The 10682-nt window shown below is 46.4% G+C and overlaps 1 long non-coding RNA gene across 2 annotated transcripts; it reads right to left on the bottom strand.

Annotated features, from left to right (window-relative positions):
* Window positions 1-4267: 4267 nt before the first annotated feature.
* On the bottom strand, window positions 4268-9714 carry LOC142038725 (uncharacterized). 2 transcript variants are annotated; one of them, XR_012652684.1, is made up of 3 exons: window positions 9522-9714; window positions 5393-5679; window positions 4268-4611 (listed from the first exon to the last, which is right to left on the bottom strand). It is a non-coding gene; the product is annotated as an uncharacterized LOC142038725 (long non-coding RNA). The 2 variants fall into 2 exon arrangements; XR_012652685.1 differs by lacking the exon at window positions 9522-9714 and adding an exon at window positions 7931-8126.
* Between the last annotated feature and the right edge of the window lie 968 nt (window positions 9715-10682).

The following is a 10682-nucleotide window of genomic DNA, read 5'->3' as shown; positions in this document are numbered from 1 at the left end:
GCTCCCAGGTTGTTTAGTTGGTAATCTGGAGAGAGGACAGGGTTGGAGGTTTTTTCCCTTTCTCCTTTTTTTAGTAATTGCCTTGACCAGTGAGACTTTTGTCACGGGTTTGAGCCTCTGGGCATTACAAGGTCATAAAATTTAAGTTCCTGGCCTCCACTTTTCTCACCAGTCTGCTCAAGGGAGCATATCACAGAAACAGCTCCTGGATTTTGCTGGGCGAGCACTGCTCCTTAAATCAAGCTCCAGGGCAAGTGCTCATGACCATTTGAGATTGCGTTCTGCGAGCATTCCCAAGCGTGATGAAAAAAGTGCTGTTTCTAGAAATGTTTCTGGCAAGAAGGGAGGTTTCTAGAGCCTCAGGTACCACCGCAGGAGGCTGGGAGATGGACACTAAATAGAAACGGGGACCCTCGACACGCTGAAAGGCTCAGAAGGATATTTCTAGGTAGGACTTTTGGAGTTTGGCTTATATTCCATGTTTCTCATATAAAGAACTAGTTTTGCTTCTCTGGACAAAGCTTTCTTTTCCCTACTTCCATAGCTAGAATTAAAATGCATCTCCATGTACTTGGTAATGCTGTGAGTGGGGGCAGATCCCCCACCCAGCTGTGCTACATTCATATGTAATTTGGAGTTTTCCTTCTTGGCCAGCCAAGTAAGTGAAGCCGCTCCAAGCCTCGTTCTTGTGGTAGCTGCATCCTGCAGGAGTCATGCAGCCCTGTGAAATGGGCATTGCTACAGCCTGCCTTACAAAATCTAACAGTTCATGAAAAAAAAAAAAAAGTTACATATTTGCCCTGAAGATCCAGACACTGCTAGGTGCTAATTAGGTCACTATTCAAATCCCTGTCTTCATGGCTCCTGTGTTCCAGATGTGAGCGTGTGTGTCTACGTTACCTATCGATTTGCGCAAATCACGTAACATATGCAAAACTCATTGGCCTGTAAGCTGAGCAAATATACAATTGGTCTGTGAATCCATTATTGGTAGGAGCAGATGGGTTGCTTGCTTAAATAAATGCATTTGCAAACTCCTCTAGGTCTGCTTTCAAAACCACCAGTTTGTTTACATAATGTGGTGTAGCCAGGCTCCTACACTCTGCTCACCAAACCTTCCCCGGCCTGGAGTTCAGGTGCTTTCATTTTTGCATAAATAAAATCTGAACATGAATATGTTTTTGCATACATAACAAAAAAAAAAAACCAACAGAAAAATCTCTTTTGATTTGTAATGTATGAGTAAAGCATTGTTCACGTTCATGCACTGTTAATTGGAAGCATCCATAACACATCAGTCGGAGACAGAGCAAAATAGACACAGAATAAAAATATCTACGATGACCTGGTCCTGCAAATGCTGAGTAACTTTATGCTCTGGAGCAGAAGCTGCCTTGAACAAAATCATTTTATTCATTCCTTCTGGAGCTGCACGTAAGGGATGGCTGGAGTCAACAAGAGCAAGGGAGGGAAATAAAAAGCTACATTTTCCCTTGCTCTGCTCTTGCATCCTCAGCTGACAGAAAAAGTCAATGGGCTGGGGAAAAGCACATTTGTTTGTTTTGTGGCTGCTTCGGTGGGTGTTGCTCATTCACCTGGGGGAGCCCATTTCCACCCAGCCCAGTCCTCCGTCCCAGCTCAACACGGCCAGCTCTCGCACAACCCTACAGCCTGCAACCCACCACCGCTCCCCAGACACCCCAGAGACCTTCTGCTGGAGAGGAGGAGGAGGAGGAGGAGGAGGAAGAGGAGGAGGAGGAGGAGGAGGAGGAGGAGAGCACGCTCACGTGGCTCATCAGCTGCCTGTGCAAAAATCAAGCTGGTGGTTTCAGCCCCGTTCCCACAGCACGATCGCTGCGAGCGCACACGCGCGGCACGTTGGGCTCTCAATGGCCACCTTTGTTGGCAGCCACGGGCAGGAGCACGCCGGCTCCATCACCTTGCCCCGTCCCCTGCGCCGGGAGGAGAACCCTGCCTTCGGCCACGAGCAGGGGCTCGGGACTACCCCCTTCCTAATTTTTATGTTCGCTTTTACGTCTTAAAAAGAAAACGGAACGAAGAAAAGAGCCCAGCAGATGAGGGGAGGAGGTGGAGGCATTTCCCCTTCGATAGCTCCTTCCTCTTTCTTCATTTCCTTATTTCCCCCCTTCCAGCTTCTTCCCCTACCTGTTGAAATGTAGTTACCACGACACGATAACGGAAAAGCTGCAGTTCTAATGCATGAAGCTGTTACGATTTTAAATAGTTGCTTTAAAAAAAACCAACAACGCAAGGGAAGAAAGGGTTCCCCCTCCCACTCTGCCACCCGTAGCACCCAGTGCCGCTGACCGCCCTGCTCGCCCTGCCGGCACTTCTTGGCAGACACAATCCCACCCCAGCAAAAGTCAATGTTTACATTTGTCATGTATATTTATAGGGCATCCTAGACCCAGCCGTGCCTCAACACAGCCTCGTGGGCCAATTGCCACGTTGAGAGGCACCTCCCAGCAAATGTTCCTCCGTTTCTGGAAGGACAGAGGAAAAGAAAAATCCCCAAATGAATCCTGGAAGGTGCTGGCTGCAGGGTCCCTGTTTCACCAGTCCTTCAGGTTCTTCCAGTTCACAAGGACAACTTGCACAGCGAAGTCATTTGCTCTGCAAGTGGCCTCCCAGTACCTGACCTCCCTAAATGCAAACAACTCTCACGGCAGCAAAGTGCTGGGCGCAGACCCCGCAGCCTGGGCCAAGGGCACCGTGGAAGGACAGTCAGGATAAATCCATCGGGCTTTGGTGGTCTTTTGGGGACTGCTTCTAAGAGGACTTCAAAGAGTTACAAGTAATAGTGACGAATTTCCAATTTTCCTTCTTTTTGTCTCAACTGGCTTGTCCCCGTTCTGCTAGGACGCCACGGAGCGCTGCACACCGATTAACCCGTTCGCTGCGGGCACCGCACAGCCCGGGTCACCTCCAGCAAAAAGGATTTGTGCCCCTGTCTACGTTAAGCGACAGTCGCTACCGTTTAGTCCCACTTGACATCAGCTCCTTTGAAAACATCCCTGTAAAGCAGCTATCCCCAGTTGAAGCACATCCCGGTCAAGCACAGGATATTGAACGGATGGAAAGCAAATAGTACCTTCTCTTCTCCCGTGCTGTGAGTGGCATCGTGCGTTTCACAGGAGACTAAGGCCAACCTTCGTGGTGCCAAAGTCCACGGCTCACCTCGTCCCTGGCTCCGCAGGGGACGGCTGGCGGCTCCTCCATCCCTCCTCTGCTCCATGGCCACCTCAAGGCCGGGGACGGTGATACCACACCGGGTTTTTCTAACGATAAAAGCCTGTTGATGACTGGGAGGTGCTTTACGACAGCAGCGGTATTGTACCCCAGGGTCACCCAGGGCTTTGAAGCGAGAAGGAAACCTCGCAGCACGTCTGCAAGGCACAGAAATGGGGTTATACCTCATGCTGATGGGGAGCGGAGGCCCGGAGAAATTGGAACTGCTGGAAGCCAGGAGCAGGCAAGCATGGTGAGCAGGTTGTAACCTTTCATTCCCAGCTCTCCATGGCATGATTTACGATTTATCAGGTGGTTATGAAAAAAAAACCAAAACAAGTAAAGAAAGAAATAACTGGCTAGAGGTTATACAGCCAGGGTTCCCCTTTGTCTTTCAGCCTGCCCAGATAAATGTCACTATGGGAAAGGCTGGAGATCAGATACAGCCCTCGAGTTCAGGAGCTCTATCGGAGAGCGAAAGAAAAGGCTCTGGATGAAGACAACTGCAGCAGTTACATGACTAATCACAACATCTATGGACGTTTTCCCCTCTGCCTGTAAGAGTTATGTGATCCTAAGCACCCTTAAGGAAAACAACCCCATTCTGGCTGGCAGATGACTAACTGCTTGCAAATAATACAGATATCTTTTTATATATGACAAAAGACCAAAATATCCAAGATGACAGTGACCCACAGAAGTGACTGAAAGCCGGGCACTCGAGCGCAGCTAGCTCCTTCCAAAAAGCAACTGGGAACCGGACAATGTGAGACCTGGCCACAGCACTCCCAGCCAGAATTAGCCTTTTGTTCAAGCAAATGCAAACGTCATGATAGGGAACAGGCCAGTTGCCACCTCGCAGCAATGCCCCCGGCGGCAGGGTCAGGCTGGACAGCCTCAGATCTCTCTGGAAAACAGGCAAAGTCAAAATCCTACCTCTAATCGCTCTGACTTTTGGAGAGAGTCATCTCAAAGTCAGTCTCACAGATGATCCCCATCTCCGCTTAAATATCTCTCGGTTTTTTATTTCATCAGGCATTTGTGCAGGCATCAAAAAGCCAAACTCATTGGCGATCTCGGACCAAAATGCATTTTAAAATGCATTATTAGCCACGTATTACCCACAGCACATACACAGAGAGGGAAAGTTTCAGTGATTGTTAAAGGCAAAAATCTGTCCTGCATAGTTAAGGTTTCCCTCTGCACCATTACCTCTGTTGTAGGTGCAGAGGTTCATCCTCCTCTCCATCCATCCTCCTTTTCTGAGCGTCAGTGGGCGAGGTGGTAGAGCCGAGTGAGCAGGAGTCTCTCAACAGCAGCAGCAGAGGCCACGGAAATCAGCCTGGGCAGGGCTTCGGGATGCTGCAGAGGAGGAAAGGGATAAAGTACATGACATTCCTACAGCAGGATTGTTTACAAGATTTAAGAGTCCCGTGTTGCCATTGACAATTAACTATAGATCAGCAGAGGAACACTGTTCTCTACCATAAGTACACATATTTTTAGATAAACGTGTTCTGCAAATATTTTGTTAAGGGAGCTGCTTTGCCTAAAGCATCTACTTCTTCTCAAGGCTCCAGTGGTACGGCGTAAACCGTGTTACCAATAACAATTGTTCCTGCATTTGTTTCTTGAACATAGATCATAAAATACACAGTTCATTTGGGAGTGTCTGCATACTCTTCTATTTCTGTCCTTCTTATTCAACCTCGTAGAGAAAAACAGGCAACTAACTGTGAGTCCGGAGAGGGACACAGCCCTGCCCTGAAGAGATTACAGTCTCCATCAGATAATACACTGCAAATTATACATGGTGAGGCACAGACCTCAGACAAGCAGAATGGGGAGAATGGCTTGGTTTGGGAAAGAAACTAAGAAAAGCAATTCTAAAGGAGGACATTGAAGGAAAACAGAGAAAAAAAAATCAGGAGGGGGAAACCTAGGAATTTAAAAGAATAAACAAGGTAAGAGAGAGTTTGTACAGCAGAACATTGAAAAAAAGGACTGATTCATAAAGATGAGATCTAGACTCTAAATTTAACCGATCTCCTGGTATCTGACTTCGGGCAGGTAAGCTGCTCCAAATACGGAATTCTTAAAACCACAGAGACACCAAGAAAAAAGGAAAGACAACCTTACTGACCTCCGAAAGTCCATCACCCCCAAAATGCGTGCCGGCTACTGAGGTGATCATCGAGTCAGCCTTGCTCACAGGTCTCCAGCGTCCCCAGCAGCTTCGCCTACCTCCCACCAGCCCCTGCCACGCGGCACCCTCAGGGACAGCGAGGCAGCCCGAGACAAGGTGGGACGGACGGCTGGCAGACCGAGCAGCTCCACCACGCGATGCCTACGCTTCCCTCCTATTAACGGGGCTCGTAGAGGACCTCCCGTAGTAGCTCATCAAGGCTGTGCCTTCTCTCGTAGACTCACCTGAGGAGGAAGAAGCACAGAGGTGGAGCAGACGCGTTGTAGCGAGGACGGCGCGAGATGGAAGCGAGGCAAGGGCAGGGAGAGGGGACACCGTTTATTAGGTCAGCCGGCGTACTTGGAAAAACTACACATGCTTTCAGGCACATAAGGCTTCCTTAGGTCTGAAATAGAAGCAATAACCTTAGAGCTAAATACAGGTTGAGAATAATTGTTCTGAGTTAAACTTCATTATATTAATGAATTAGGCAATTTGAGAGAAAGGATGATTGGTTCCCGTTGATCAAAGGGAGGATACTAGCCAGAGGACAGCTGATAATGTCATTTATGGCACAAAGAGAGGGCGAGAGAGACAGGAATAATGATTGCCTAGGGATGGCCGGTGGTAGCAAAAATTATGATGTAATATGCAATCAATATCTCTGTGATTTTTATATCCTAGAGACAGGAGTTTTAGTACTCGGCTTGTCTTCTGAAGCAGTTTTGGAGACCTTCCTTGAAGGTCAGGAGCGAGAGGTCAGAGATGCAGTGGTTGATCTCTTCCCAGTGTTTCTGTCCTTTATCAGTTTGTACAAGTTAATTTGGGTTGGTTGCCTGCAGTTGTTGCCACCAGACTGTCAAATCTGCGATGCAAACCACCCAGACAGGAGGGCAGTGGTAGGTCTCGGTCCTTCTGTATCACCTAGAAATCTGATTCCATTAAGCAGCTGTGGTTAATTGCCAACATTTATGAGTTCATCACTATCCCTTAGATGTTTTGTTTCCTGCGAAGTGCCAGTCCCAGGGTACCTGTGATTTCCTCAGGATCTAAGTTTTCACCTAAAATCAAGTTCTTAGTGGACTTGTAGAGAAATGCTAGAACATTCTGAAATCTTTTTAAGTCTACACCCAGAAGATAAATTCATATGGTGCAAGGTTGATTATTATTTACGATTATCTCATCATTTCTAAAATATTCTTGGGGACCTGAATCACAATTTCACAAGTGTTTTGGTTTGGCACTACTGAAATGAGTCTTTAAGGACAGCACTAACAGTCTAGAAGGCAGAAATAGAGAACATCATTACGCGTTACTTAAAAATGAAATACCAATTGTTCTCAAGTAAAATACGATCTATGGCTCAAAGCAGTTAATAAATATGAGATTCACAAATACCTGCAAAGTAGGTAACTGCCCCAGGTGCTAACGTTTCAGCTGTAGTCAGGAATTCTGCACTCTTCCCACTAAATTGCCAAACAGAGGTGCTGTACGTACCTCACTAACCCTGAGACACAGACACACCGAGAACCCATTGGCTTCCAAAATACGTTGCGGTTATCTACGACATCTGAGACTCAGCAGGGAGTTAAAGGCTCAAGTATGGGCTTAAAAACACCGAAACTACTCTTGACAAGGCTGAAGCAATCTGTTGAAGACTGGGCAGACAGGTCATAGCACAGCCCGTGGCAGAACCCAGCAGCCGTGTCTCTGTGCTGGCACACACGGGATGCTTAACTTCATGCTCTAATGAAAATCAAAGGGGAATTTGTTTTAGTTTGTAAAATCTGTATGCAAGTCTAATTTTGACCAGCAGCAACTTCGGTGAGTAGGCTGGTGTAAAATTTTCACATGATTTGTACTGGAGGAATATATACTTCCATATCTATAGAAACACCCACAGAAATTCTTTTAGAGAATCACAATAGTCAGTATGTGAGATCTCACTGCTCCGGAGGCCTTCTGCTCCGACGGTGGATGAATCAGACTCTATATACCATGGACAATGAGAATCAAGTGCTTCACTTTTATATGCGTGCCTTATTTCAAAACGTAAAGGTCATCTGATACACGTTAAGTGAACTGTACAACGAGGAGACTCTCAAAGGCCACAGAGACTAAAGGCAATAAAAGGAGAGAACCGTAAGTCAACCTCAGAAGATGTTCCCGCGGCATACAGAAATCAGATGAAGCTCCTTATTGACAGCGAAAAGACAGCAATAGCCAGCGAACGTCTGACACTTGCTAACAGTGAATTTCAATGGAGACAGAGGAGGAAACCAACACAGAAAAGGGCAGTGACTTGCCCAGAGTCAGATCTGGAACGTGGGGTGCCCGAGTTGTCATCTGTTATACCATGTTCTTCACTAACCTGCCACCTCTCATTTCCATCAACGTGACTAAAAACTCCCAGGCTGTTGCATTACTGGATGAGGCTGCCCAAGCAGCAAATTCACCCAGTTTCGGGAGACTGTGAGCATCTAATATAATCCTCACCTGTATTCTGACATTCAGTAGTTCTTTACACCACGTCTTTAGAGATAAAGTGAAGTCAAGTAAGCCGTAGCCTACAAGGGGCGGAGGGAGAGGGTACCTTGCGGTGGCTAGAGCCTCATGTGCTGAGGTCTCCCATGGTACAGCAAGCAGTCCCTGGCATCGAGCAATTTAAGAGACGAGGTCAGAGAGAAGTGGAGCCTGGGTGAAAAGAAGAGCGGCATGAAAGCCCGGTGCAGCAGAGCAAGTAGCGAGAGGCAGCGAACAAAGGGAGCAACGCACAAGCCGGTCCTTCTGAGGATGCTGTGGGAGAGGAAAGACAAAGGAAGGGGTTATGGGCGTCGCAGGGAATTAATAACTTCTGCCAAGGGAAAAAGGTGGGTTTCCAGGTCTGGTTTTAATTGCGTTAGCCTGGTTTGTTGCTATAACCTTCTCAAAGAAGCTCACAGGGGCACTAAACAATAATTAAGGCACTACATGCCCAGAGTCCTCTTTTGGTTTATGCTATGGGTAATCTTGAAGTGAAGGGGACAAGGGAACGCAGCACAACGAGCTCCACGAGGGCACGGAGCTGACAGACCGTTTAAATGTAACGGTGTCTCAGCTCTCAGAGGAGAGGATCTCTGATTTCAGGCCTCTGAAGTGCTAAATTACCGAAGGAAAACTAAAGCAAGTTCCACCAAAACTGCAGCCATCGATACTACAGATTGTTTTTAACAAACGAAAGTTGACAGAATAAAGGATGGGGGTTGAGGGATGTCGGCACTGTATGCCAAGGTTTTTCTAAAAATATTTTACACCTGCTATTCGTCCCGCACACTGATCATATTTTGTCTATGAGGTAGAGAACTCATAGTGCCAAAGGGAATGTGGTTTATGTTCCCGAGTCTTAATGCTTTTTCCCTTCTGTAAGGCAAAACTCCTTACTACCGTCACTAAAATAAAGCCAAAAGGACAAAAGTCCTACCCGCACTGCCACGGTAACAGTTTAACCGTTCCTCTCGCTGATCTTTGGAAACAATCCCTTCAGCAGGATTTTACAGCTCTGGCACTTCGATTTAGTGAACTTTTTATGCAGCTCATGAGAGGAATGCAGCCAACTCTGTACACTCAATTTAAATCAACTTGCTGATGATATAAAAAAGAGTGCTGAACCACCGGTTTCCTTCATCTGCTCCAAAACTACCAACACAAACTCTGAGGTATTTATTCCTGAAACATTAATAGAACAGTCTGGGGCATCAGATCAGTAAATGAACTCTGCTTTGATTCCATGCTGGTTCAAAGAGCTGATTTAACAACTAGTTGTTTGGTTACTTGATATTTCAGAAATGCAACTGGGCTGTTAGCTACCAACAGGCTTTTGCACGTTGCAATAGAGGGTGCAGACAGCTGGGCAGGCGCCTGTGCTGTAGCTGGGTTATCATCTGCCACGGTTGTCTGTAGCAGAAAACTGTACAATGTTTAATAGCTTCCTAATTTTGCATTGTAAGGAGAAACGGATGGATCTCTCCGTGGCTTACACCCAGCTCTCAATCTGTATAAATTATGATAGCTTAGTTGAAGTTAAGAGAACTCCCAAACTTGTACTCACCGAGACTCCAGTGCCAGGCCAGCCCGTGCCCTCTGGATTCACATCTGCAGCAGGGACCTTTGAGAACAGGAGGCAGTAACGAAGCACTACATATTGTCAACTCCACCTGTGAGCTGGCTCTCCTTTGCAGAAATAATCAGATCAATTTACTTTTGGTGACCGCTACCAGACCCCTGATCAGGAGCAAGGTCTGTCGTCTACCCACAAGACAAATGCAACACAGACCGTAGCTGTCTAGTGAATCCTCTCTCCCCTGCCATGCCAAGATGCCTCTGAGCTCAACTTCACAGGTCTCAGATTACGATTTTCAAAAGTTACCGACTTGCGCTGAATTGAGTGAGCCTGACAGATGAAAGTGCTTTTAACTTGTGCTTGGGTGGGGACTTTGAGTGAAGAGACAGGATGCACTAAGCAGCATCAAGGGGGATGCGTACTTGGGGTTTTACCCTTTTCTTCACTGTAAATTAAAGATGTCTTCCGAGGTTTAACTTACACTGGCAATTTTAAGGAAGTAAATTGCATGTTCACAAGAGAAAATACAAAAGAACTTGCACAACTGAGCAAATGCTTCCTTTTCCCCCTTCACTACTTTTTGCGTCCTCTGTATCAAAGCAAACGCGCTTACCTGACAGCACGGCTCAAGAGCAGAATACTGGGTGCGTGCAAATTAAACCAGAGATTGACTTGGCACTCATTTAGAACAGAATGTTGCAATGTCAATGTTTGATCTAACAAATTCAGCACCAAACTTCAGCAAAAGATAAATAAGTGGGTGAAGTAGACTGAACAGAAAGCACACATCTTTAATTTCTCTAAGTAGGAGAAAATATTAAAAATCTTCACATTTGAATTCTCTCAGAAAACTAGAAGCTCTCTCTACAGATTGTCTCCTTGCAAAGCACCATAAACAAACCCTGCTTACTCAAATCTTTGTATTAAAAGGTGCTGCAAAAAGTCACCTTCTTCCCAGAGATTCTTCCTTGCTGCAAACCACTGCCCTTCATACGTAGAGCTGGTTACAGTGGAAGTGAACAAACCGGCATGGGAAGAGGATAAGCTTGATGACCTTTAAGACAAATGATCTCAGTTTAAAGCACAGGAATAGAAATATTACAGAACACAAAAAATAGTCTCCACTGAGTTGCTCAACCTCCTAGGCAG

This window comes from Buteo buteo, chromosome 13 (genome assembly GCF_964188355.1).
Source record: "Buteo buteo chromosome 13, bButBut1.hap1.1, whole genome shotgun sequence".
Lineage (NCBI taxonomy): Eukaryota > Metazoa > Chordata > Aves > Accipitriformes > Accipitridae > Buteo > Buteo buteo.
This window is presented reverse-complemented; position numbering and strand designations above follow the sequence as displayed.